This window comes from Corvus moneduloides, chromosome 1 (assembly GCF_009650955.1).
Source record: "Corvus moneduloides isolate bCorMon1 chromosome 1, bCorMon1.pri, whole genome shotgun sequence".
Lineage (NCBI taxonomy): Eukaryota > Metazoa > Chordata > Aves > Passeriformes > Corvidae > Corvus > Corvus moneduloides.
In genome coordinates, this window is record NC_045476.1 from 132,750,402 (window position 1) to 132,778,339 (window position 27,938).

Below are 27,938 nucleotides of genomic sequence, written 5' to 3' on the forward strand. Positions count from 1 at the left end.
CAAGTCCTTTTTTAAGTTCTGACACAGATCATGAATGCATTTGCCTGACTAAAGACTAAGTTCAAAAATAATGTGCTAGCATTTAGCTCTGAATTTTTTGCAAGTGTGTAACTGTGAGTGTTGTACAAGATAGGACCTACATTCTTCAAGTTAAATAAACATAATGAACAGATACAAGTTATATCCTAGAAGCCTCTGCTTTCTTCATATTTTTTAAATGTTAGGAGGATAAATTGGATTTGGGAACTTTTAATCACCTTTGTTGTAAGCTTGTCTCTTCAAGGACCTTCCAGAGCAAAGCAAGCCACAGCCTGATTGATCATTTTTAAAGGGATTCCATTGGCCACACATGCACTCAAAGCAGCGTCTTTTATATTTTCTGTGACAAAGTAATCCTGGTTAGGTTCACAAGGTGAATATAGAAAAAAGCCCAAGAGAATGAGAACTAGAAGAAACTTGTATTTCTCATTTTCAGGCTTACCATACACAGTGTTTCCCACCTTCAGTCATACGGGAATTCCTGTCCCACACAAAATAACTGAGTAACCAAACCTTTTTGCTCTTCTTTTCTCAGGAGACATAAAACAACGAGAAGCACTCAGAAATGCTGGATTGTCCCAAGTAAGAAAACTCTGTGGAAAACAAAAACAACTCCCAAAAACTTTACATAAAACCTGCATCACCTTCATGTAAAAAATTGACTTTGTTGTTTACTGCTGCACTCTGTTTTTAAAACAGCAATAGCAAGGAAGAAATTTACAGTCATTTAAACACCGTGGACAGGCTTTGCTAAGCTGCAGTGCTTTGGCTACTGATAAAACAAATTAGCATCAGAGTAAGAATAGGACAAGATAGTGCTATGACAGAAATAATATAAGGAATACTAAGAACCCAGGTGTACATAATTAAGATTGTAATTCAAGCAAAGGGTTCAGGTGACATCATTTATCAATGTCACTACAAACTCTCGATGGAATTACAGCTTTGTATGCAGAACTCAGATATACGCGATTTGTTAGAATACATGAGGAATGTTTCTATTAAAAGTAGACAGACAATATGTTAACCTCAACTAGTGGTGGTGACAGGATGAGATACAAAGAGAGGAGGTTTTTTTTCTATTCTAGCAAAAAAGAAGGATGAAAGAGTCAGAGTATTTCTAAGATATTTGGAAATTAAATTTATTTAAAATACTGACTGGGGACTTTTTCACCCCAAAAAGCAGCAGAAAAAGTTTCTGTTCTAATGTTATTCAACATTTCAATAAAAAACAGAGTTTTACTGCAAAAATGAACAAAGGAACAGCCAAAAATACTGATTTGTCTGTCTCATTATGTAGCACAAAATCACATTAAAATAAGCCCAAGAAAAAAATTTCCATTAGAAGGATGGTATAAAATATTTACAATTAAACACACAGTAAGGCTAGCAGTAAATTATTAATTGCAAATTAACTCATTTTTAGGAGGAAAAAAGAGTGAACACTGATGCTTGTAAACACATGTACTGAAAGGAGATTATGATCTTTACTCTTTCTGAATGTCTGATTCTGGTTTTATTCTTATAAACAGAATACTTTTATGAACATAATTATGAAACAGAGGCCCCACAGTCTGTGTGAATTCTAAAGGTCTTAACTGAACTTAAATGATAATTAATGCAAAATTACATCCTTAAATTACACTCCTAAATATAATTTCAATGCCAAACTACTTGTTACTCTGTTATAATTCCACAAATACCTTGTGGAATTTTCAGCCTCGCTCAGATGCCCACAGACCTTGCACATTAAAAGTGAACAGCATCTCCTTGAGAAGGCATCACTCAGGAAATAGTGATGCATCCCAGAAATACAGTGCAGAATGGTATGAGGCTTGACTGCTAAGTAATTAGAGAGAAAGATCCTAATCAATGTAGTGAAGAAAAGGTTTCCTTTGACTTGATAAACTTAGCACTAAATCTCACCTGTATGAAGTGCTTACAGCTATAGCTGTAAAAATTCATTAAATTATTCAAGGCACTGTGTATTTTTCAGGTTTGGTCACTTTCTGAAGTACTTTAATTGAACCCTATAAATTGCATTCCTTTTTAAGTGTACAGCAAAACTTGTGATGCTCTTGAATACAATCTAAAACGTGTTTCTGGATTCTATATGGTCACTGATAGTATCACCAATTTTTCAAGTTTGTCATTTGTAGATTGCAATAATATCTCAAAAGATAATGTATTCTCTGAAACTATCAGGAGGTGCTGACTGATGTAATACAGTCACGGGGTGTTTAGTTCTCATTAGAGAGTTGTGGGGGTTTTAGTTGTCTGTTGTGGAAGTACATATCTCTTATGAAAAATGAAATGCACAACAACATGGGAACTTGTAGAGTAACAACACTTGTAGTCCAAGTTCGCAAGTCCTGAAAGTCTAGCTTTGCACATTGTGCCTGAAGAGAATGGCTTGAACAGTAGCAGTTTTGACCTTGAGTAACTTAATTTGGAAAGGAAATTTGGCCAAACTAGCTCAATGCGGGAGTTCTCATCAAGGATTAATGCAGAGGATCAATATGAACTTTTTATAGCAGACTATTTTTGAAAGAGGACAACAAAAGGTTAGAGTACTTTAAAACTTGAAAAAGCAAATTAGTATGACTTAAAGTGGGCAGTATAGGAATGAGAATGGAAAAAGCAGGGATCTTGATTTCATGCCAGCATTTAGTAATACCATTCAGCTAAAATACAGAGAAAACGGACTTTAAAATTATATTTTTGTATCTTTTTGCAACCACAGCTGACTTTATAAACATTTGACTACCCTGTCTTCTCATCTCTTCATGGTGGTGCTGAATGACAAACATGATTGCAATTGACTGATGTTACTGTCACAATTTTTTTATTTTCTACAAGGTCAAAATTGCATATAAACATATGTCTTTATTTGAAAATTTAAAGGCTTAATTACCTTCTAAACAAAAGAGTTATGGAAAACACATAAACATAGCTCTTCCTTAAGTTCCTGTACACACAAATCCCACTCCTGAAGTGTAAGAGCTCCTGTAATGGGGAATCAGGCCCCTTAATAGCCCTGTCAGTAGCAACGGATATTTATGCATGACCTTATGTTACCTTACCTAAGGAGCTAAAGGACAGATTGATCCCACTTACTGTCCCCATCACTGTCTCCTTTCCCCTTGTCTCTCCCTTAACTACAAATCAAACTCTAATATGGCTTCTTAGCACAACTCACATCTGATATTTTTCTCCACTGTCATGTGGCAGACTCACAAGAGCTGACTACCTACCCATGTGCCATTTCTGTTCAGCAAGCTCCACGAGCACTGAGGGTGCTTAGAAGTTCAGAAGGTATCTCCAGCTACCTGCAGCCATTCCAGCATACCCATCTGTGACAGATTCCAGTACATTTTAATCCATTTCAGAATACTGTTAAAAGGATGGTTAACATCTTTGTAGATGGCACTAAATGTGTTTTAAGAAATATTATACAAGCTTTATGCAAAATTAAAAATTTTCTAGTGTGGTTATTTAATTCAATGTTTCAAATTTTCTGTTTCTGACACTTGCTGAGGAAAGTTTACAAGCAGTCTCATTTTCTTAGACCTCTTCAGTCTTCACCTGTGCTCTTTTGAAGCAGAGCAAGCTAAGTTCCTGAAAAACAGCAAACAGTTTTACCAGATAATTTATCTTCTTGAGATCTCCCTGTCATCTTCCCCTTACTTTTTCTCTGAGGATGAGTCAGTGGCACAAATTCTCTTTATTCAGATCAGGGGGGGAGAAAAAAGAATATTTGTCTGACAATGGTCTCTCGCCCCTGAAATTTCAGTTCTTTGTTCTCCTTTTCTTCACTCATTTCTGTCTTTTGTAACCTGTGCCTCCCATTTGGGTTCCTATACCCAAATATTCATTATTTCTGCTCTTTGGACTCCATTTCTTGTCTTCCCTCTCCTTGAAGCTGACTGTATCTTTATAGAGAGATGAAGATGCTTCAGGTGATGGAGAAAGACCATGATCCTTTTTTTCCAATTCGATTCTGGTTTGGAAGTTAACTGGGGTTCAGTGATATTTTCAATAATGGCTGGTTGATACACTGTTTCCAAACATGAACTCTGCTTTCAGCAGCAGAACAATAAAGATGTAGTGCTTAATAATGAAGAACAGCATTTTTTATTTTACAAAACAAGCCTCTCAGCTTCAGTGGTGTTATTCATGAATAACACCTTGTGCATATGCATTATGAGACAGTGCTTAATTGAATGATTGCATAATATGTTGTTTCACAGAATAAAATATGAAATATTCATTAGTCCAGAGAGGGAGTTAGAATGCCTGGTGGTTAAATCACTCACCAGGGAAATCCAGCTCCTACTCCTTCCTTCAAGTGAATACGTAAGTAGTTTATACAAAAAGGCTGTAAAAGCAACTAGGATTTTTCTTCCCAAAATCTACTATATCCCCATGGTGAGTGTACTATCCCAACAGGCAGGAGTATGCTCTGAGTGTGGCATGGAAAGACACAGTTAAACACAGATCACCTACATCCTTTCATGGAGCTAAAGTAGTCAGATCTGCCTTAACCAGGCAGCTGGGTTTAATGGGACCAAAAACTCCCTACAGATTTTACTTTTCAGGAAATGACTGTCTTCGTATAGGTGCCTCATTCAGGAAAGGGTTTCCAGATGTGACTCCAGAACAGAAGGAAGAACTTTATGCAGTCTAAATCCAAACTCAATTAAGTCCCTCTGAGAAACATGGTGTTAGCAATCTGTGCATATCCTTAGCTGAAAGTGCAGGGTTCTCCACTCACTGTTAGCTGCTTTGAGTCAACAGCTAAGAACCCAACTCACCTCATGCCTTGAACTGGGAAACAGGATGCCAAAAGTATTGCAATAATCTGTAGTTCAACACCTAAATCCTGTTGCAGATTTAACCTTTGTTAATCTGTGAGGTGGAAAGATCTTCGGGAGACATGCTTAGGTAAAGTAATACCTAAATAATGCCCTCAAAAATTAAATTGATCTCATAATCATTGTGCCTGTTGGAATCCTATTGAAGTGACAGGGGAAAAGAAGTTTGAAATGGATAAAATTAGGAGGAAAATAATGCTTCTTAAATAAAATTAATTAAAAAATTATTTACATCTCAGACAACAGTTGGCTCTGTCAAAAGATATGTATGTGTTTTATGAGTTTCTGGTAAATAGCAATAAAAAAATGCTTTTGATTTTGTGTAGGGTATCACAGAGAGGCATTCTCCTGGCATATTTATTTTTGCATTTTTTCAGGAAATAAAAGAGAAAGTGAGATTGGGGAAATAGCACACTCTGGGGAGACAAAATCAGTCAGAATAAATAAATATGCCCAAAACAATAACAGAAGCAAATGTGGCACCAAATATCACTGATAGACAAAGAATGCATTAATTCAGTATTGCAAATTACTTTTGCTTAAGGCGGATGTACTTGGTATACCCTCTTAATTATTGCTCTTCTCATCAGTTTGCAACTCAAAGCACATTCTCTCAGTAGCAATTAGGGAATTATATAATTATATGAAGCTCTAGGAACAAGAGAAAGCTTCTGAATCAAAATGCTACAGAATTTTTTAAAAAAGTTTGCATTGTAACGGATGCCTCATGCACTGTCCATCTGGAGAACCCATTCCACATCTTTGGAGGCTCAGGAAGCAATCTGGATCAACAGAGACTTGATTTTTATATCATCTTTTCAACCCACCTTCTCTTTGAATGCTCAAGCTCTTCTCAGGCATGGAGAAGACAGAAGTAGATGGCTGGTGAATTAAAGGGTTCAGCTTCTCGGCTCCTGTTCATCCACAGAGTGGTTTCCCTTGAGGACATTCTACTTACATATGCACATATGCATCTGTAACTCTAGAGAAGATCTCTCTCAGTACCTGACAGGTCCTAGAAGAAGAAGCTGCTGTACGAAGGCAGGGAGCAGAAACACTTGTGTGTTTATCTGCTTTTATGCATCCAAAGGATTAGAGGTCTATTAACAAATGTCAGTCATACCAGCAGGACTAAGTTTCAGAGCCTATCTGCCATCATCACCCAGGGGCCAGGAGTCTAACTCACTCTTTTTATTTTCTTCACAGAGCTTCATGCATTGACGAGCTAGAACATTATTAAGTACATTTCTGTCTAAAACCATCTCTTAGTAAAAAGTCCAGGTTGTTTCAGTAGATCAACCCAAAAGATATGCAGGTTCATAGAAGTGCACTAATGTGAATGTGGATCAATATATGTGGACAGCCTAAATGTTTTATGAAAGCAGTCACCATAGTGAACTTCTCTTCAGTTTAAGAGTTCATAAGAAGACAAAAGTTTGCTGCCTTTATATTCTTTTGGCCAGTGAGTTTAGGATACTGTCAACAAATGAAAAATAGTGAATTGCCTTCTCTATTCAGTGCTACAATTAGTTAATTCAGCTGGAGACTAGAATAAATGCTCACTAGAGCTGTTAGCACTGTTAAAATCATTAAGATGACGACAGTATTAAAAAAATTAACTATAGATATGGTACCTTTAATATTTTGGGTAGTCACTTTGAAACTGATACTTTCCCATCAGCTGTGTTTTATGTAATGACCAGACCAATTTTCTTCTTGAAGAGAAAACAAGAAATAGTGTACTTTGTTGGGAGAGATCCTGATTTTTTTAACTTTAAATGGAAGAGTAGGTCTACAGTCAGCCATAACAGCCATTTAACACAGGTTGATATCTTATGGGGCAAGTAAACTTTCCCAGTTGCAAAAGCGGTACTAATTTGATTTTTAGAAATACTAAAAAATAAATATTTCTCGAATCAATCAAAGAGGGAAAGAACTAAAGATTGGGAGAATTTGCCAGCAAGGAGCCTATTTATTTACATTTGCCCTCTGGAATCTTGATTTTTGGTAGAAATTTTGCCAACATGCAAAACATCTAGAAGTGTGTAAGTAGAAGTAACTTTATTCACCTTTCCTAAGTGGAGAAATCAGTCCTAAAATATTACAAATTTCCATGTTTCATCTTTTTTTCTTTGGAATACAAGGCAATCTGGAATTGTTTTCTTTTGCATTAGTATTGATCATCATTATTTTAGGAGTATATCAGCCTAAGAGAAACTTTATGTGAGATTTAAGTAGTTCTAACATTGGGATAGTTGCAGAGTTTCTCAAGAACTGGCCAAACGCAATTCAGGTAGAGCCTTAGCTTAGGTATCTACAAATCAGACATTTGAAAAATGAAGAAAAGCTGCCTTTGCAGCTTACAATTCCTTTGCTTCTGAGGATATTGTTTTAAAAAGAAAGTAAATTTCTGTATTATAGTAGTGTAAGAGTTTCTCAAACTATTCACATGTGACAAGGATGCCATGCTACTGTTGCTTTCCATGGAAGGCAGTTAATTAATAAAGAATATTTAATTTCATGTCAATGTCAAAGAATAGGTATTTCAGCCATTATCACCCCAAACTGGGTTTCCCTCCATTCCACATGAATATTAAAGTATCTGAAGCAGACATGGCAATAGGAACCCAGAAGACTGTGGTTGGGACTGATAATATCTGAGACAACACATGAGAATAGAGGGGACAGTTCCAGTAATATCCAAGTTCAGCCTGTTTTTCAGAATGGTATGTCAGACTATAAAGATATTGTCTGGCTAATAGTGTGCATTTGGCTTACATCAGAAATCCAGTTTTCCTGGAAGTTCATCTGTTCCCTTTCAGGTAGGCGTTAGCCCAAATGAAGAGCATAGCAGGGAGTCAGAAGTTAGCTCTGATCCATTCAGGATGAGGGAGCGGCCATATGAATGGACAAAGATAAATCATGATAAAACATATGGGGGGGAAAATAATGTCAGAATTGAGATTAGGACAAGAGGTCATAAGTACAGCCAGATCATATTACGGCAAAATGACTGTGATTTCAGGACACCACACCAGAAAGTTTAGGTGATCACGGGAGGAATTCAGCTGATTTATAAATTAACTGAAAAGAAAAATCAGGTAACTATTCATTTGAAGGGCGCTTTCAATGGAATTCTATGTTCTATTCAAATTTCTGACTTGAAAAGGAATACGATGCTGGCAGCTCTAATGGAAGCAATTATTGATAATGTGGGAATTTGGCTGGGGTAGAAAAGCTGTTGCCTCACTGCAGCAAATTTCCAGTGAAGGTAATTATTGACTAATGATTCCACTTTATGATAAACTGTAAACAGAAGTGAGAAGGGAACAGAAGACTGCAAAAAAGGTTGGAGCTACATTTGAGTAAAGATACAGCCACCTTTTTCTTTGTTCGGTCCTCTTCAGGGGAAAGGGGCCCATGGATCTCAGGAGTGATGCTAAGGCCATGTTAGCAGGGTGGAGAGCTGATGGCAGTTTGCCACCACGTGGTATGGATTACAAAGGAAGTATGACCTGCACTGGACGAGTCATTGCCAGATGGTTCCCAGATGTGTTATTTATGAAGTCACGGCCTACTTAAACCACATTCCTGGTGTCTTGTCTTCTTTTCCTGCAATGTCCAAGACATTAATGAAGGAATGTATGAGAACCAAATAGCAGACCAGTTGTCAAAAACCAAATGGCAACAGAAATCCTTTCCTGTCTCTAGATATATGTAAATACATATTAGATTAACAAAACCAGCTTTAAACAGCTGATCCCTGAAGAGTCATAGAACTGGCAGTAGTGCATTTGAAGGACAGTACATATCTTGGCCTCATCATTCCCTTGTGAATCTCTACCATAATACTTACCACATTATCCTTGATGATTCTGTTCTTATAACTTCTTCCTTTCAAAGATCCCTCTCTCCCATAGCTTCTTCAATGCAGAGAAAAAAAAAATTACATATAAAATCTAGGTTATTCCTTATAATATCAAGTAAATCTGGATGAATGCTGTAGTGTTTCAGATGATCTGACAATGTCAAACATAGTTTGTGGGTTGATTGGTTGGTTGGTTTGTTTGCTTAGATTAGTCAGGTCTGGCAACACGCTGATGTGACTGATCATGCAAGTTTCTTACCAGAAGGTAATTTATTCAGTTTGCATAATGCATCTGAGGCAATGCAGTAACGGTGCATTAGAGCAGAATTTTCTATTGCTTTCGTTGGTGTGGGGTTTTTTGTCTTTTGTTAGAAATGAATGGAATATGATTTGGGGTTTTTTTTACAGTTGCTATAGTTATGAGAAACAATTCCTGAGTCATTGCTAAGAAGGTAGAAAAGAACACTGCAAACAAGCTACCGCTTTGTAACATCCTAGGGACAGAACTGTAGCAATATGACTTGACATACAGAATAACATCAGTTGGCACAAGTTTTATTGATTACTACCTATCATGTGATGGGCCCTCAGGTTTTAATAAATAAGCTGGAATTCTACTGGTACAAGAAGTAATGGAACTATGTTTAAAACAATTCAGAAATATTTGTTCTGAATACAGAAAGCTCACGACAGATTATTTTGTATACAGTATTTTTATGCAGCTATTCAAAACAGACAGTAACCTGTTTGCTTTCTATTCCCAGAAAGTAGGGGATATATATTAACATTGATTTTCACTACAGTGATCTGTGTTTCTCAATTTATTCCCTTGGTGAGCAGCTGTCCTAGGTAGAGGTCAGTGTAAATGAAAACTGAATATGTCCATAATATGAAATAGTGTTGCAAATATATTTAGGGTCAATGGGATTTTTCTATTTATGTAGTATTCTACTTTATTGTAGATACCAAGAAAAATGAAACTCCTATAATCCATTTCAGACAAATACAGAACAGCAAAAAAGGATGTGTGTAGCACATTTTGTATAGGTGCAAGCACTCAGTGATAAAGAGATTGGTCATCTTCATTATGGCAAAATATTTTAAATCATTCATCTGAAGGTTAGAAGGAGAGAAAAAAAGTATGGTTATCATTAAAGAAAAACCCTGGAATCTGTTAGTTTCTTGTTAGAAAGATTATGCTTTGTAAGTTAATACTATATGAAGTAGGGAAGGGAACAGTGAAATACAGATATCTATGTTTAGGCTGAAGGCATGTGGCATTTTATGCATATATTAGAGGACATAGAGCTCACAGATCAAGAGCTAATAGTTTGACAAAGAAGTTAGGGAGTAATCTATTGAAACAAAACCAAACTAACTACCTGGCTTTTACCATTGTTTAAAATACAACCTTCTTGCACAGATAAGTAAGCAGGCTAAAATAATTTAAGAACAATAGCAACTGGCAGGAACAAGCACATCAGCTATATCAAAACCCCCACAAATGGAAGTTAATTGAACAACACATTAATATAGTCTAATTATTCCAAATGGTTTTAGACATCCAATTCTTACAAAATTTAAATTTCAAAATAGTGGACCAAATTAGTTTATACCTTCATGATCTTACCTTTCCCAATTTCCAGTTAAAACTTGATTCCAGACAAACAGCACAAATTCATTATTGTTGTTAACTGTACAGTGTGCAATAGATTTGATCAGTCTTTGATTCATCCCAATATATTTTTATGAGGATAGTACATAGTTAATTTTTTTTTCATATTTAATCTATGTTCTACTAGAACTGGTTCAGAGAGGAATATCTGTAAACACCTGAAGGGATGGTACAAATAGGACAGTCAGGGTCTTTTCAGTGGTGCCCTGTGACAGGACCAGAGGCAAGGGACACAGCTGGATATGCAGAAAGCTCTGCCTGAATATCAGAAAACACTTTTTCACTGGGAGTGCGACTGAGCATGGGCACAAGTTGCCCAGGTGATGCCATGATGATTTTTTGCCTTTTCTTTTATACCCCTTTTATACCTTTTTAAATCTTCCGTATTCTTAGTGGTTTTTAGCCTACATTATTAGACTTATTTGTCCAGCTAAGAGACTAAACATTTTAAAAGCTTCATAGATAGAGATCAAAATGCCCCAGACACCCAGGTCCTCTCCAGAACACATTCTGTAAACTAAGATAGAACCCTCCAGGGGAAGGTTCCTTGGAGAAGAGGACTCACTCGAGCCTCTCATTGAGAAATCTTTCATATATATGCTAATTAGTAAAACCTATAATGTTATACTCGATCTATTGTGTGTGGCATTGCGGTGTGCGTTGGAGTGCATTTGAACTGGACGTAGTGTACCTAAAGATCCTTAAAATAAATACAAAGATAAAATCCCTTTTTCTCTTCTAACCATGTTTGATTCTTGATTTTAAGACCAGGAAAAGGCATCACAGGGATGTTGTGGAGTCTTCCTCTTTGGAGATATTCAAAAGCCATCTTGGAAAACTGTCTTTAGGAGGCCCTGCTTGAACAGGGGGCTTGGACCAGATGATTTGCAGATGTCCCTTCTATCCTGAGCTACTTCATGATTCTGTGGCCTTGAGTGAAAGGAATTCACTTTAGTTAAAGTGCATTAATTAGTCTGCAAACAATGCTATTATATAGGGGATCTATATATTACTCTAGATCTTTTTTTTCAAGTTTCTACAAAACCTGTCTTTATAAATATTCTTATTTCATATGGAAAAAAAAAATCCTTCACCATTATGTATTTTATGAAAGTCTTTTTTTCTCTCTTGGCAAAAGATTCAAAAACATGACCATGAATAACCTAGTATCAACTTCCCACTTGTTTCATTAACATTTGAAACTTCATTTTATTAAGTTTTCATTAGTATTTTTTGAAAAGTAGAAAAAAATCTAAAATTACAAAATGGCAACATTTACCATGCCAAAGGATTTTAAAAAGCACCCAACTTAAACAGATTTCTAATTTAGATGCTTTTATCATCCTTGGGTTTTAAATGTTGGGCTGTAATATTGACAAGATAATTTGCAGAGCATTACTCATGCCATTTAGTTTAAGTCTTCACTGTTTCTTATTTCCTTTTGGAAGTTTTTAAAACAGAGATGATTACCCAAAGAACAAGTCAGATCCTTTATCACAGTGAAAATTACCAGTAATAGATTAAATTTATAGATATTAGGAAAACATTATTTAAAGTTACACTTACAAGAGTGTTTGTTGCTTTGCTTAGTGGTTTTCAAGGGTTTTATATAGCTGCTATTATTAATGCATGTTGTTTGACTGGGGAAGGAAAGAAAGGTTGAAATCTGAGACAATATTAAAATACTTTAGAAACTTTAAAGCATTATAATAGTTATTTCAATAAAACTACTTCAAATATTTCTTCAAGAAGGAAACAATTTGGAGTTCAAGTTCAGCAGCATAATAACTGAAAATGTATAACAGTACTCTTATTCCCATCACTAAACTATAGATTACGGTCTTTTTCAGTTGTTGCCATTATAAATCCCTGTTCCCAGGGGTGCTAAGCTATCATAAAAATTTGCTTTGGGCAATGCTTTAAGATAAGTTCTTCAAATAATGCATAGGGGATTGGCTTGCAACTCCCACTTGTGTTAATAGGAGCTATCTAGGCAAATCTCTCATGGATTCATGGGAGAGAAAGCTCCAGAGTATAAAAAAGTTTCGGCCTGAGGATTATTTGTTTTTGATATATATCCTGATAAAAACATGCTCTAAAATAAAACACTTCAAGCTAGTGATCTCAGTTATTTGCTGGGTCTGTTAACACTCAGATTTTTTTAAATTGAAATTCCACTAATGAAGCCTGCAACATAAATTATTTCCTACAAGTTTGTGGAAGAAAGAGTAATAGTTTGGCTGAAGAAATATAAGTTTTCAATCCAATAATATACAATTAACTGAACAGAGACATTATATACTAAGCTTTATGCTATTTTCTATCTAATCCAAAATGCTGGTAGAACTTCACTTTGATACCCGCCCTGCTCTTTAGGAGGTGGGGATATAGATTGATGTGGCTGATACGAGTTTAAGTGGCCCTTAACTTCTACATGCAGCTTCACATTTTCCACTTTTGATGTAGGTTACAGTGGTATATCAACTCATCTTCCCTCTTCTGGGAGAAATTCCATTCCCCTAATTCCAACAGCTCACATTTCATACTGTCCATCCACGAATCAGGTCATGGGTTTACTATAAATGAGTGCGCTGATAAAAAAACTTGACACACTTCATCTTCTAAAAAAAATCTGGCTATGTCTGTGTCTCTCATGCCTGCATTCCCCAACTAGTTAGGCAGTAAAAATATACCAGAAACTTCCACTAAGAACCATAATTTTCAGTTCTCTGAAGTTCTCCTAGTCATTTACATTAAATATACAAGTGTCTGAATATTGCAAAAGAAGAAACGCTACACAGAAATACCAACTTCATCAATTTCAGCCATTTTGGAAAGTAGCTTAATTTTATGCGTTCTGAATCATTCCTTGAAGGAACTTTTTTTTCACAGACTGTTATGAGATTGCAGGGAAAAGAAAAATTATCCTTCCAATCTAAGGACCACCTTTGTGAGTACCACTTTTCAGCCTACACATTCTACATTCTTTTTTCTTAGGCAAGGTTTTCTAAAAGAACATGCTTATGTCAGAGGTTGACTATGTCAGCTTAAAGTACTTCTTCAACACAATTACAAGACTATAAAGTCATCTCATGAGCTGGGGAAAGTGAGCTATTCTGCATATAATAGGTACAGCTAAACGTACTCTTTCTTTTCTGTATCAGATATTTCAGGTGCACTTCTTTATGCTTCTTGTAATTTCCATACAACTTTCTGGTAAACAGATGGCAGAAACTTTAAATAGTACTTGAGGTGAGATCTCACCAATGTCTTCTACAACAGAACTACTTTCCTTTCTGTACTGCAGGTTTCTTACTTGCCACAATCTCAGATCATACTTTTCATTTCAATAGCCTCTTCGCATTGCTTGTTCACGTATTTTATGTGACTGATTAATAGTACCAAACTTTATCTGTAAGCAACAAAACTTTGCTATTTGTCCTAAACCCCACATCTACTACTGTTTTATGTCATCCTAGCTCTTTTACTCCAAAGTTAAATTGTCCATTTTGCTCTGGTAGTCTGGACCTCTCCCATGTTAATTTTCTATTACTGTAGCTATTTTATTTTTCTTACTAACAGTTTCCATGAACAGTATCACCTGCACTCTTTTCTTACACATATTACAATTCTTGCACTAGTCTAGCTTCATTAACCTAATAAACAACTTACTAGTGGATTACTTTGTAGCAAATCTGATGTCCAGATATATTTTAGCTACTACAATTTCTTTGCCTAGAAAACCCTATAATTTACCCAAGAAAGGTACAATTACCCTGCATGATTGGCTTTTGCTGGATATACTTAGATTTTTTTCACTTCTGGTTTATATAATTAACTCTACTATGATCCAGATTTGTTCTCAAATCTCCATGAGGTAAGATTACTATGTCTGTAGTTACCCAGATCACATATCCGCCTTCCTTAAATATGTACAACGTTTGTTTTCCTGCAACAAATGCAATATGATTCGCAATCTAATGGACTCCTTAAAAAACTTGCTACAAATTAATTTTCCGTGAGGAAATCATGAGTTGAAATATGAAAACAAAACTTAAACAAAATTTTTTGTGGTCATGCGGGAAATATATTTAAATAATCAGTGGAAAGTTATCAAATTGCATTTTGCTGACCTCCTTGGTTTGCAATGGGTAACATCTAAAAAATAAATAAATAAGTAATGAATATTTATAACCTGTCTATTTTTAATGTAGTCCATCAAATTTAAATGAGGCAAAGGATTAAAGCTACAATTTAAAAGCTTAAAACTAGAAGAGCTTATTTTTAACCTTAGGACAGCCCAGCATTTAAATAAGACCAATTGGAACTGGGAATGAAAATGAACTCTTAATTTTATTAATCTCCTTATACTGTTGTGCATTGTTCTGAGTCACCAAAATATGCATAGCTTCTGAACAGCCTGACACTTTGCTTTGCATTTCATGCTATATTTTAAGAAATATGTATCATATATCACTTGTTAATGGTTTCTGTGGGAGGAGATGAGTAATTAAGGACTTGTGAAATTGGGGCAGGGTACGTTTTTATAACTGATAACATAAGCTCACAGGATGGCTGCAGTTCAACAAAGGGCTTAGCTTGCTCTGTTCTATAAATAAGCACAGGAAATTAGATTAAATTTTTTAAATTAGATTGCCAAGATTTTCAAAAGTGACCATAGGATCTGTGTGTCTTGCTTTGGGACCCCCACTACAAAGTACTTTTCAGAATCCTCATGTTTGACTCCTTTTGAAAATATTTTAGTTTTAGAAAGATTTTATTTCTTCAGGCTTAAAAAAAATATATAAAATAACTCACATTTGAGAAGAATTTAGCTAGACTTGGGAAAAAACCAAAGAGAACAACCAGGACTACTCTTGTAATTGAATTGTCTTGTTCAACATGCTATATATAGCACATTATGGGATATAAATTTTCTTTACAAGGGTGAATTGTAGTCACTCAAATACTTCTGTATGGGTTTTTTAGTGTAAAGTGTTTATTTGTAATATTAATAGGCAGAAACTAATCCTTACAGTTCCTCCCTCTTTACTGTTGCTTTGAAGTTTCATTTAGAAATTTAATGAATGTTTAAGTTAGGTTGGTTTTCTTTCCCAAACTTTAGTAGAATATGAGACAATGCCATTTACAGTCTTGTAACTTGCAGAAGATTTATCTGGGTTTTGTTAATAAACCAGTCATATTGGTTAGGGCTTAGATACTCGAGTTCCAGACAGAGGAGGGAGGAATGGAGACATTTTTCCTCCCCTAGTGTTTAAAAAGGTGTTTGATACCTGACAGCATCAGACAATCCACTCAATACAGCTAAGACACTACAGCAGGCTTGTAACTTCAGTTTATGACTATGTTTTGAGGTTCAAGGGTACTCTCCAAAGCCCTTGGGAAGCTCAAACTGTATTTGGATTTGGTGTTGCTATAGAACCTGAGCACTCCAGTCCATCTGGCCACTGTTTGGTTTCCAACAGAAGAAAAGTGGAGGCCGAGAAAGACACTGATGTGGATGATGCCAGCAACATGGAAATTTTCAAAGTACAGCTTACTTTGACATGTGGACTATATTTACTATGACAGATCCAACTTTTAGGAAAGCCTGGAAAATGGTCTATACATAGTTCTCTCTTTGGCAGAATGAGAGTTGGGAAGACCCTAGGCATGTATCTGTGTTCCATTTTTAAAAGAGAATGAAACGCATATGCAAGAGAATGAAACTTTATTCCCCTTTTCTTAAATTCTGAAGTATCTTTTCACTCAGTACTATTTCATTGGTTTTGTTGTTTATGAAACAAAACAGTAAAACATAGTGTTGAGGATAGAAAATGTCCTACATGTGCTACACATGAACTGAATATAAGCTTAAGTTAGTAACATAGTAGCAGATACAACACAAAAACAAGGAAAAGGGTTGAATGTAAGGTTTTATTTTTTTCTGCTGCTGTTTGAATTTTTCCTACTGTCTTTACCACCTCAAAAGTAGGTCCTTACAGAACTTCTGTGCAACACCTAAAACCTTATCTAGTACCCATGTTTCAACATTGTATAGGGAAAACAGCTACATGTACAAACATTTCATGGAAGAGGAGCCTTAAAATTCTCATAAAGAAGATTGATAACTGCATAAAAATGGAGATTAAATATCTCAGTCTCTATTCTCCAGTCCTTCTCAACTTCCTTGAATTATAAGTCTTTGTAAAAGGATTTGGGATCCCTGAACAAAAAAGATAAATGGACAATTATTGCAGTTGCAATTGGAAACAATTTAGATGAGCCATTTGACAAGTATGTTTTTTGCTGTTCTGGTCATACGGAGGGCAGGAAAAAAACCATTTGTGGATAAATGTGAAAATTTGTAAGTTTTGTCAAAAAAAAAAAGAAAAAGAAAGAGAAAAAAGATTAATAGAGGAAATGCTACATGTCCTTGGAAACTGCCCTTGCACTTCTAAGCCATCACGTGAAATCTGAGAGAAAATGTGAGGTAGGTTTGTCACTAAGAATAAAGTGGGGCCTGAACTGACAACCCTTGTTAGATTCCTTCCTTTTCTTTCTCTCTTGTGTCCCTAGTAGACAGATATACAAATTACAATAACAAAATTAAATGTCCAAATAGCACCTGGCATGAGTCTAATTCCGCTCCTGTGACATTCCATGTAAAACTGTATTGATGGCACCATACATTGGCTAAGCCCACACAGCTACTCCTTCTGCCAGTCCTTCCATGTCTCACAGAGAGCAACTTACACATCTTCCTTTTATGCATGAAATTAATGTAGTGTTTGGAGGGTAAATGCTGTTTAGGATAACAATTGAACTCTATTAACAGCTTTGAAAGGGGGAGGGAAACAACAGAAAAAGCCGCATTTACTTTGATGACACTCTCACTACTCAGATGAAATGCCAGAAATGCAGCTCACAATGCTGTTCAGAGACAATCTGAATGATTTTGTGGGTATTTTGACGCAAGTGGAGATAAAGATTCAGAACAAATTCATTGTGTAGAGGAGGAACTGCACAACAGCAAATCTTTCTCCTCAGCTACCAAACCTTAAAGCCAAAGTTCCCTTGTGTGTATCTACACCGTAACTCATCCAACAGTACATCTACTGTATGTTAGGTATATGTGCAGGATATTTCAGTCAGTATTCTAAAATTCTCATGTAAAGCCTGTTTGTTTGCTACGTGTCTGTCCAGCAGTTCCAATCTATGAGGCAAATAAGTGAGTAAAAATATGTCTTTAATTTGCTAAAACAGGTATTACACAAAAGAGAAGACCTTGTTTCTCAAGAACAGTAGACAACTGTTTTCTTAAACAATATATCAAGGTTTACATTCTCAAAGGGTTTTCCAAATTCAGGCCCAGAAAGCAAGTAAAGTGTTGTATCATAAGTTAAAACTGAAGTATTTTTTCTGTTACTAAATAAATAATGGAATGAAGTATTTTATCTTGTGTCACTTCTCAGATTTGAACATAAAGGCATGAAAAAGTCTAATTATTATTAGCACACAGTAAAAAAAAATTACCATATGTGAACTTTTCACAGAAAGAAAATAATTTGGAAATGATGCAATTGAATATAGTTTAGGTCCAGTAGATAAAGATGAAGAAGAAATAAGAAAATGCAGAAACTATTACATTCAACGATGCATCAAATGCCATCATCTCTTATTGTTGACTCAGTTACCCTTGACATCTATGGAAGTTGGTCTTCAGTGACTCCCTAGTGTTGAACTCCAAGAAGATAAGAGAATAGGTAGTCAACGGAAGAAAGAAGATATATTAATTGACAAAGTAGTTCTGCCAAAATATTTCATTGTTGCCTTTTAAGTTGGGATAATTTCTCTCAGTGGAAAGCATAGTGATGAACCTACACAGAAAAGAAAGAGATCATTAAAAGTCTAGATGCTATAAACTCTCACTTCTTTGACTGCTGACTCTCCTACAGGCTAATCTAGAGCTGCTGCTGTCTCCTCACAGGCCTGTGTGTGAGTTGAACTTCCAGGAGGTGTAAATCACAGAGATCAAATCTCTCATTTCTACCCATTGTTATATTAAAAAATATGGATATAGGCAGGTGCATCTCTTACTGCTTCTGTGTTTTATGTATGACGCACAGTTGTCAATGCATGTTTGGAAATGCACCTTCAGGGAGACACGGGTAATAGGACTGTTGCTTTATAAATCCCAAGTTCTCTTAGACACAAGCTGGACATTGTCATGTTCTGCTCTCCCAAAGGAGATATACTTTGGGATATGCATAGGACCAGACCAAGACATAGCTAAGAAATTTGCAGTAGTAATAACATTATTGCTAGAAAGCAAGGTGCCTACATATTCCATTGGAATTTTGGATCATTCTCTTGAATTTAGGTGCTGAAATACTTTTTTGAATATATTCATAGAGCCTGATCATCTCTGAGAACTAATCATATTTATCTTATTTATTATTTAGTCTTTTTTTGTGAATATAGTTTTAAAAAAGTTCTCTGTTAAGTGTTCCTAGGAAACTACTAACTTCTACATATCTGCTTTCTGGCCCTATATAATAACTATGAAATTTATCCAGTAACTGCTGCCCCAAGGTTCCTGAGAAGAAGAAACTCTGCTATGTATTTCAGCAAATAAGTCATCTAAGGTGCAGGAAGAAAGAGAGTACAATAATTTATACAGTGCTTTACTTCCTTTACATAATAGAAATTAATTATTTTTTTTAGTTATTGGCTGATTATTCATGTTGTATTTCTGGTGAGTTTGGATTCATTAACTATTATACAGATTCAAGATGTGGTGTTAAATTAAATTGGAATATAAATGAAACAAGCAATCCAGAATAATATATATACCATATAAAGATGACTAAGTAAGATACTATCAAACAAATATATTTTGTTAGAATTTTTAATTTCTCTCACAAAATAATAAATACTAATATTTTCTTATTCACTTTTCTTTCTGGTAGGTGATAAAGGCACCATTCAAGAGAGGACTCTGTAGTGTCAGACCTTTGCCATTTGCCCAGAAGTCTTTATTCAGATCAGAAATAAAATGATTAAGTAAAAAGCAAAAAGGTTTGGAACTGTTAATGGAAGCAACTATAAAATTTGGAAGTACAAACTATTTCCACATTAGTCCTATCTATCTCAGCCTTTTTTTTTCTTCTTTTGTACACACAAGGTACACTTGCTGTTCTCCATTACAAATTAGCAAAACTTTTTTTTCCTAACTGTATTTATTTTACTGGATAGTGGACAAACTATCAGTTGTACATTGTGTTTCTTATAAGATTTCTCAAATTTCAGCCTATTATTAAAATAACTTTTTTTTTTTTAAGAAGTGAAACACTATTTCAGGTTACACTGTCTCTGTTTAAGCTGTCATTTCAGGTAGCAACAATGTAGTTTTCCCGCACTATAATTGTTTTAGGCATGACTATTTTCTCATTGCATGCGGCTACCCTTGCTTATTAGAAATAATATGTGCTGTACTTAGACATAAACCTATGCACATAACACTTTGTTAGAAATATTTAATTTAGAATTAGTTAAGTGATGGCTTGGTAAAAATAAATGTCTGGATTTGTTATTTATCAAGTAAAACCACCATAGAAATATATTATGCTTTTATGATTATTCCACATTTAAAATGGAATGACTAGTTTATTTCAAATTACCATTATTTCAAGAGCATTTTGTGATTCCTGCTCTGTTACTAGATTTTTTCCCTAGAAGACTTACCAAGATTTGTATCTAGCATAAGATTTGTATCTAGCATAAGATTTGTTGTTACTAGTAGGTTGAGTGATCACCAGCCAGACATTGGACCAGTATCTCATTTCCTGTCTTCTGCAGGTGTCTATTGACATATAGGAAGAAATTTCTTCCTGGCAGTTAAATTATTTTACTTGGCTTGGATGGACAATCTTCTTTACTGGTTTCCTTGACACTGACATGAATCAATAAGGACACAATTCATTCTATGTTCATGAAGCTGAGGTGGTCATCACAATGAACTGTTTATTATGCATTACCACTTAACACCTAAATGTGAGAGAGGAGAGCCAATGTCTTGTAGTTTCAGATTACAAGCTATGTAACAAACTTGGACTCCTGGTTCCATGAACCTAAGGATCATAAATCTTGCACGCAAAATATCATGCTAGTGTTTTCAGGGCATAATACCTGTTTAAATTGACACAAATTAAATCAACATGTTGATACTGTTGGGGGTTTTGGTATAATAAATCCTAGGACCCTTTTGTTCATGTTTTAATAACCTACCCTTTTATTTAGGCTGAAGTCTCTTTACCATCAATTTAATTTATTGCTTAATTTTCTCTCATTTTAATGTGCTATTTATTGCTTCCAAAGCAGTTATCTCATCTTACCTTAGTTTCTACAATATGTCTACATGAGACTCTAATAGCTAAATAATTTCCTTTTTTGGTCTTTAGATTTATACTTACTGGGTTTACACATTGGAAATATTTCCTCTTGCTTCTTAGTATCTAGGAGCTTCTGATTAAGTACTCCTGAAACTGTTGTGTCCTTCAGTTTTAAGTGCTTGACTTGGTGTGCCAGTTTGGACAAATCTGGAGGAAAATATCCTCTAATAGAAGGCAGGTCACAACCGGCCCTCCCCCACCAGGTTCAGGAAAAAAGAAATTTTCCTCGAAGGAAAGTGAAAGAGATAGAAAACACACAGGAAAAGGATAATAATGCTAAATAATAAAACCTCTCCCTGTGGAAAGAAACCTGGGAAGATTTCAGAGTCCTTCTGTAGGTGTGGTCTCTCTCCTCCTCCTTGGAGCTGGGTTGGTGTGGGCCCACCTCCAGGGCCTCGGTGGAAAATTCTCCTGATGTGTTCTGATGTTGAAACAGTCCAGAAGAGAAGAAAGGGAAAAACTGAAGTCCCAGGAAAACAAAGTTCATCTCTCCATCTCCCTCTGGAGAAAAGGAGCTGAAAACTGGCTGAAAAGCAAGAAGGGTGCTTCCTCCGCTCTTGTTGCTGCAGAAGCAGAGGAGTGTGCGTCTGTGTCCTTGAACAACTGTTTTGAAAAGTTTGCTCGGTTTTTTTCTCTCCCCCCTCTCAGGCTCAGTTTAAAGGCACAGAAAGGCACAAAATTAATTTCTGGGCATAGAGCACTGATAGGGGATACACATCATAGTCACCCCAAGATGTTCCACCCCTTATCCCATATCGTTGGCTCAATGCCCAAATTAACATATTATAACTCTACACACACACATTAATACATACATATATAAATATATACAGCTATGTACAAACAGTGACAGTGACACTCAGCAAGCAGTGGTATACAGGCATTCCACACTACAGGTGGTTCTCACCTAACAATCAGATCTCCCTGCGGTACACATGTTGTTCCATTCCTCTGCATTACCTATCAGGTGCAACCAGGTCCCTGAGCAATGACAACCCCACGGATGGGTTTGTCTGTACTCGAGGCAGAATTAACCCAGTCTTTATGGTGTTTTCTTCACGTGCCTTTACCTTTCCCTTTCCTTTGATGTGGGAGAGGACCGACGTCTGCAGGCTTCATCTGTTCTGGAGGAATCTTAACAGCACTAAGAGAGTTAATCTCACCCGGGCCTTGCAGCTGGAACTCGCCTTTTGCTGTTGGTCACCTAATTTCTGCCGGGTGGTGGCCAGAGCTCGTTTCAGTGTAGCATTTTATTTCCGCAGCTGCACTGGGAGGGGCTGGCCACGCCGTGGGGCCGCCTGCACGGAGCAGGGCCGTGGATGGAACAGGGCCACTCAGCTCCAGGGTGGCTGTGTCCTGGCCGGCCCGGCCCGCACTGAGGGGGCTGTGCCGGGTGTCCAGCGAGCAGAAGTGGCTGAGATCTCAGCCAAGCCGCACCACGGCTGACCTGGCTGGGCAGCGCCGAGCTGGGCCCGGCCCCGCTGGGCTGTGGGCCCCCACGTTACCTGTCCAAAAGCTGGAAGCAAGGGAACGTTCCCGGGCTTTGCTCGTTCTTAAATGTGGATCACAGAGGCGTGTCAGGCTTCTTAAGTGGCTTTAAAAAGTTGCCAGTATTCAAACTAGCCAGTTGATTGGTTGTGTCGGGTCTAGAGGAAGCTGTTAGCACCTCTTTGCAAGAGAATCACTTCCATGGCTGATGGAGCCCTCTTTAACTAAAACCCCAAACTATGCTAAACCATGACACTTGGTTAGCTTTACCTTGAAGACTTTCAATTCTCATCGGCTTTTCAACATATAAATTTAATGTTTCACCTCAAATTTGATTGAACATAGATGCTTTCAGTACCTTTACTCATTATGTGTTAAGTATGTTCATTAATCAACGTTTCCTATTTTAAATAAAAATGTATTATTCTGGCACTTGTGATTATGGTCTCCTAGCAACTTTCTCGAACCTATCCTTTTCATTTCAATGGTCTAAGGCCAGAAAGGAATGATGTTAACCCTAATTCTGTATGTGGTTTAATCTTTCTCCATGTGGTATAACTTTAATTTGTTAAAGGAGCTGATATCTGTAATTTCATTGGACTAATGATAAAGTACAGTATTAAACTTCCATTCTACATGTCACTGTAACCTATATCACAGAAAGAAAAATCCTTTCCCACATATTCACTTGGAGCCTGCAGTTAGCAGACTGATTGTTTTTCACACAGAAAGCTCCAGCAAGGCATCTTAAAGGAAAAACTTAATTCAATAGGTTTTTTCAATACCTCAGTAAGAATCAACTTTTTTTTTTCATTTTACATGCTGCTTTTCTCCATCCCAGTGGCTGCATGAGGTAAATTTTCTTGTCCCCAGTTGCAAAGTGCCTTTTCCTTTATCAAGTCCTCCTTAAGCTTTTCTCTGAAATTACTTACTCTTCTTTTTATTTCTGTCCATATGTCTATAGTTTTTTTCTCCTCGAACATATTTTTTGTGTCTTGTCACAGCTCATTCTTACAAAATTGTGTAAACTCTTCTCCTTAGGTGCCTGATCTTACAATCTCTGGAACCCTGGGGGACAGCTGCACTGCTTTCAGAACAGGGAAGTCTGTAATTCTACAAGAGTAGATCTTAAGAATAATAGTTCATAAATGACCATATATCTTTATATATGTATAAACTTACACATGAAGAAACTCATTCTTCCTTGCTATCAGGGTGCAATTTCTCATTTTTTACCACATTTGAATTTAGGACTGAACAGATCTGTTTGTGCTAGTTGGCACTTACTCCATAGGTCCATCTTCATGGATACACAAGGAAAGCATGACTAATGATAATCATCAGTGTTCATCCTTTCTATGTAAACCAAAGCTGTGAAATTAAGTATCTGATCCTGTTCTTGAATTTAAATTTGTTCATCATCCATATTGTTTACAACACAATTTAATACAGACATGCAGGATAAATTCTGTAGATCTTTGAAGGAGTAAGAGCCTGCATGTGCTCAGGGCTTTAGTATAGGCTCAAGCTTTTGTTTCTATAATCTGCATAGGGCAAATACAGGTAGCTTGAGTACACTGTCCTCTAGGAGGTATGACAAATTCAGGTTTTCTTTGTTGACATACAGTCAACATCCTGGTTGAAGCAAGAAATAAATTTGGAAAGAAAGAACCTAGAAGACAGTCATGCTTAAACCTTGTCTAGGCTTTGCCCTGTTGTCAGGGCATCAGGCTCAGCCAGCCTGGGTTTGTGAAAGGCAGGTCCTGCTTGACCTCGTCCTACCTGCTGATGCGGCTGCACCTAGAGTCCTGTGTGCAGTTTTGGGTGCTATGATATAAGACATTAAGCTGTTAGAGAGTGTCCAAAGGAGGGCAACAAAGATGGTGAAGGGCCTTGAGGAGGGGCTGAGGTCACTTGGTCTGTTCAGCCTGGAGAAGATGACACTGAAGGGAGAGTTAAGGGACAGGCACCAATCTCTTCTGTCTGGTGAGAAGTGACAGCTGGCTGAACATGAGGCAGCAGTGTGCCTGGCTGACCAAGAAGGCCAATGCCATCCTGGCTTGTAGCAGCAGAGTGTGGCCAGGAGGACTAAGGCAATGATCATTCCCCTGTGTTTAGAACTGATGAAGCCACACCTCAAGTCCTGTGCTTGGTTTTGGGCCCTTCACTACAAAAAAGACATTGAGGTGCTGGTCCAGAGAAGGGTAACAGGGCTGGTGAGGGGTCTGGAGCACAGCTCTTATGAGGAGCAGCTGAGGAAGCTGGGATTGTTTAGCCTGAGGAATAGGAAGCTTGGGGGGACCTTTTTGCACTCTACAACTCCCTGAAAGGAAGATGTGGCTGAGGGGGGAGGGGGGTGGCTTCTTCTCCTGAACAAGTGATAGGATAAGAGGAACTGGCCTCACGTTCCTCACACCCCCTCACTGGCACCAGGGGAGGTTTAGATTGCATATTAGGAAAAACTTCTTTAGGGAAAAGGTTGTCAAACACTGGGCTACCTGGGGAAGTGGTTGAGTCATCCTCCTGGAGGTATATAAAAGACCTGTAGATGTGGTACTTGGGCACATGGTTTGGTGGTGGATTTGACAGTGTCAAGGCAAGGGTTGGATCTGATGATCTTAGACGTCTTCTACAAATAAAATGATTCTTTGATTCTAGATTGGATCTTGCTGGTTTTAGCTCATTGACTTACACGTTTGGAGAAATGTTCTCTCTATGCTGTTGAGAATAGTAGCGATGGAGAAAACAAAATGGAAAATAGAAGACTTACAGCAAGACTTAAAGCAGTATAGAACATTCACCTGCAGACTTAATCTGTGCATTTTGCTACTATCAGCTTCTTCTCTAAGGGCTAAATTCAACCCCATCTTGGAGATACCAATAAAATTAATTCCTCCTACTGGAAAAAACCCAAACTTCTTTCTGGTTCCTGCAGCTTGCCAGCTACTATTCTGGTCTCTCTGCTTCAAACCTCCATACACCTTTTCACTTTCATCTTAATACATATATTCCTTTGCCTCCTTTCCCTCCTTCAGCTATCAGAATCAAATTTTGTATCTACATAAGTTAATGCAGTGGAAATATAGTAGGGTGGATTCTATATGCTATATAGAACAGTATTAAACAAAATTGCATACACTTGCAAGAAGTTTTTCGGCCTATCCTTTATTTCTGGCTCATTGTGTAAAAACAGAATTGAATTAACCAGTTAATTACTGGTTCTTATAAAAGTAAACTCTAATTTGGTCAGTTTGTTTTTTTTTAAGGAAGAAAAAAGGCAAGTTTGTTAGATGATGAAAATTAGTGGCTGATTACTATGGGAAATTTCTATATTTTGAAGTATTAAACAAGAAGCAAAGAATGGAAGAAAGGAATGAAAAAAGCAAGAAAGAAGAAAGGAAGGAGAAGAGAAAGAATGAAGAAAAGGAGGAGAGACAACTATGTAACCCAGTTACATTTTGTTTAACCTCAAAGGAAGATTTTTCTCTCCTGCAAGTTATTCACTTATGCACTTGCTATGAAATCAGCATTGTGAGTAAGCTGATAGCCTGTACAGGAAAGGAAAGAATGGCAAGCTGATTACTTTATGGTTATTTCACAAAACTGATGAGACAGCAAATGATATTCAATCCTATTAAAAAGACTAAGCACAGCCTTTTTTCCACCCTTAAAAAAAAAATTCCTACATTCCTTGTGCTGGGATTGGATGATACGATTCTACAATTCAGGGAGTCTGCAGAACATCTGCAATGAAATTGGTTTTCTGTGGAAAACTGATGAATCACTTACCGCCAATGACTGGAAGGAAAAGTACTTGTTTATGCCCTTATGTAATGAATTTTTATGAGGTGAAGTTTGCTGTTTATAAAAAATACACTTTCAGTTGCTGCAGATGTAAAATAATAGAATTCAGAATTTAGACCACCACATTACTGAAAAGGCAGTCACTAACAGATTATCATCTACTTACAAAATGCCACAAAGGGGCTTTTATTTCTGTAATAGAATTAAAATTTCCATCCATTCTATAAGAGAAAAAAAAAAAAACACCCAAAACATGGACAATATTAACAGTAACCTTTTTTAATGTATTTGAAAATAAAATGAATACTTTTACCAAAAATTACTTGTTCTGCTGCAAAAGGTGGATCTAAAACATCATGCTCATGAGCAGTCCTGAGAAAGCAAGCAGTGTCTCTCTGTAATCATGGAAAATCAATTACACACTTTTTCTTGCATGTTCCCCAACAACCTCTTTAAAGCACAAATTAAACTGATAGCTTAGGTGTAAGAACTGACCATTTCATTGTGAAAAGCAACTTCTCACAATCATATGTATCTTATGAAAGTCGTATGCCTGCAAATTAATTAGTGGAGCTAACTAAGAATTTAACAAAAAAACCCTTTTTTATTCTTACATTCAGCAAGAGTTGAGTTTGATTGCTACAATCTTTTAATTTCTTTTAGAATCTTGAGACATTTCAGTAAAATATTTCACAGCTTGAATGCTATTTCTTTTTTGATCCTGCCATGTATTTCCAGGAATAGCTGTAGGTGATTGGAAATGTGCAGATATCTATTCTTAATGACTAATGCATTTTGCATTTCTTCAGCAAAAGCTGTTTTGCCGTGTATGTGAAAAACTTTCAAGTGCTATTTGCTTCATACTTCTAATCTCCAAGTCCTGATATCAATATTGGTTCTTCAAGTATGGCTAATGCACCAGTTTTTCTTAGATCAATTTATATTTTTATGAAGAGGAATTTTTGTGGCACTAAGCAATGACGCAATGAGCAACCTGCACTTTTTTGTGCCTTGCCACTCCACTACCTTTGAAATTGTTGCATAATGACTGCTGTTGCTGCTATCAGCCACAGGGATTGTGAAAGGATGTAACAGAGAAGGCGTGCTGCAGGTCCATGTATACCTTCTGCAATACCCAGGTTTGCTTAAACCTGGAGACAACCAGCCAAAACCAACTGAACTAATACCCTATTTTCCACAACACATGTAATAAAAGCTGTGCCACTTGGCTAATTGCCCATCTCGTGCTTGCACTTGGAGCATGCTCTGGCCATTCAAGCATTGTTTTGGAGAAGATATACCATGCACCACCAATATGGGACCATTTTGTCCTCTGTATATGGAATGAACAGTAGTGAGCGCACAGTTTTTGCATACAACAGGCCCTCTGAAATCCTCATGTTGTCTAACCTGTAGCCACATTCCTCTAGAGCTCTGATCCCTGTGTCCAGCACCTGCCTTGAGTTTTGCCCTATTCTTAACCTTTTTAATATGGAATAAATCAGGGAAAGGTTGTTATTATTGGTAGTGTAGCAGTCATGGAGATGTTAGAGCCTTTATGAAAACTATCCTGAAGCAATGGTCATTATTTGTTCTCTATCTTTGAACCATGTCACTTTATTAGGTTGAGCAATCCATGGGATTCACGATCTTTGGTAGCAGCCTGCATCAAAAGAAGCTGGAGTTAGAAGTTACCAATAAATACTGCACACACATCATAGAAGCTTTTATTAATT

At 36.7% G+C, this 27,938-nt stretch overlaps 1 long non-coding RNA gene across 1 annotated transcript; it reads right to left on the bottom strand.

Annotated features, from left to right (window-relative positions):
* Positions 1-16,170: 16,170 nt before the first annotated feature.
* On the bottom strand, positions 16,171-21,102 carry LOC116452966. The gene is made up of 2 exons (XR_004243644.1): positions 20,932-21,102; positions 16,171-18,336 (listed from the first exon to the last, which is right to left on the bottom strand). It is a non-coding gene; the product is annotated as an uncharacterized LOC116452966 (long non-coding RNA).
* Positions 21,103-27,938: the final 6,836 nt, after the last annotated feature.